This window comes from Mesoplodon densirostris, chromosome 2 (assembly GCF_025265405.1).
Source record: "Mesoplodon densirostris isolate mMesDen1 chromosome 2, mMesDen1 primary haplotype, whole genome shotgun sequence".
In the NCBI taxonomy this organism is placed as follows: domain Eukaryota; kingdom Metazoa; phylum Chordata; class Mammalia; order Artiodactyla; family Ziphiidae; genus Mesoplodon; species Mesoplodon densirostris.
This window is the reverse complement of record NC_082662.1, coordinates 141,103,938-141,106,128: the sequence shown is the minus strand read 5'-3', so window position 1 is coordinate 141,106,128 and position 2,191 is coordinate 141,103,938.

The following is a 2,191-nucleotide window of genomic DNA, read 5'->3' as shown; positions in this document are numbered from 1 at the left end:
AGGTCTCCAGAGGTAATATAATATTAATATAAGAAAAGATTCTGTATTTCTGAAGTGAGATGTTCGTATTCAAATTGTAAATCTTATTCTTTTGTAATATTAAGCTTAATTTATATTTATTTATATTTTACATGTATACCAAAAAAGTTAGAGAAGATACATAAAGAAAAATTTGTTTTCCCTAAATAGAAATAATTGATCACATTTTTCTCTCAGGTGGTATTTGACACAGAGAATAATCTCTGTGTCATGGAGCTCTTTACTGTGTTTGGATGAATATTTCCAAGATCTTTGATTCTCTTCTAATCTTTGCCAGGCAGATCGTCTTCCTTTTCTATACACAGTTCTTCTCCAAAGAGCATAAAATTAGTTGATTCTGTTTCCATTCCAAAAATTATACTTAAGTTCAAGATTTGTGAGATCACAAATGTACACCTATGTGACATAGTTAAGAGTTTCATGGATTGCAAAATACTTTAATGATACATTTACAGACATTTTAAAGATTTATACCCATCCATTATATATGGGTATATTTCTACCTTAAATCTGAGTCAAGTTTATTTTCTCATTTTGAAGGGGGAGTCATCATATACTTGCCATTATGTATGACAATCTATAGCTATGCTTCATTCTCACCCATCTGATAATACAGAATTTTTAGGGTCTTGTCCTTTTTTTTTTTTTTCATAGTTTTAATGGGAATTTGGTAGGAGATTGTGAGGCTTCTGAAGTCTTGATACCACTTTACCTGGTGATCAAATAATTTTTTTCTCTTTTAAATAAATTTAAATTTTATTAATAAACTTAACAGGTACATATGGTTGTAAAAAGTAGTGTTTTTAAAATTAATTAATTAATTTTTATTTATTAATTTATTTGGTTGCACCAGATCTTAGTTGCAGCCCACTGGCTCCTTAGTTGCAGCATGTGGGCTCTTTAATTGTGGCAGGTGGGCTCCTTAGTTGTGGCATGTGAACTCTTAGTTGTGGCATGCATGTGGGATCTAGTTCCCTGACCAGGGATTGAACTCTGGCCCTTTGCATTGGGAGTGCGGAAGTCCCAAAAGTAGTGTTAATACTTGAAATTATTTATTATTTAGGAGATAATGCATCACCGACATATGCATTCCTCAGATCCTTGTAATAATGTCACCACTGTGACCTTTTCACTGGCATCTACTGCTTATAGATTAAGAACATAAACCAATCATCAAGGTTTATAAAAATTAATAATTTACTAAAGATACATTATCCTCTCCTGTTATCCAAGTGTGTTTTTAAAAATGTAATATTTTACCTTGTGTAACACAATTAGAGAAAACTGATATTTGTCATTAATGAAACTATACAATATATTTTACATAATTAAATATTTGTGGAAAGAACTGTCATATAACTGTATGTGATGGAAAAAATATCACCCTTGCACAATCACACAATGGCATGATTGCTTTCTTTCTGCCCCAGACTCACGAAAATATAAGCTTTATGGGGGCATTGTGCTGTTTTTCATTATATGTCCATTGCATAGATGGAGCCTGACACATATTATCACTCAACACACATCAGCTTAAAAACTGAACTCTTTGAAATGCAAATTTGAAATTTTAGGACACGATTTCAGTAAAGTATAAATGACTAAATTTGACCCCAGAGGACAGAATGCCTCAAAAATGACAAAAAATTAATCAGAAACATTGTTAAAGATCTGTAATTTCAAAAGGCACCAGTTTCAAGACTGGATCGTTTTTTAAGTGAGTTTTTATAAGATATTAATTCTATTATTCAAAATATTCCAAGTCATATAAATTTGGAAAGCTTATCATTTCATTTTATAAAGTTAACAAAAGATAACCAACACATCATTAAGATTGCATGAAAAAAATCCTTGCAGTTGTACTTTTACTTATGAATAAAAATGCAAAACATTATTAAAATAGAATAAACATTATTAATATAAGTACAAAATGGTATAAATACAGATGAAATTATTTAAGTACAAAATATTATTATTAATATAAGTACAAAATGGTATAAATACAGATGAAATTAACATTTTATTCTACACTGTATTAAAAGAAAGTTCAATCATAATCAAACACAGATTATTCTGGGGCATCAAGGATGGTTCAATAATATGAAGTCTCTCAAAACAAACCACTGGAAAATCTGGGGATTTGGAGACCTTC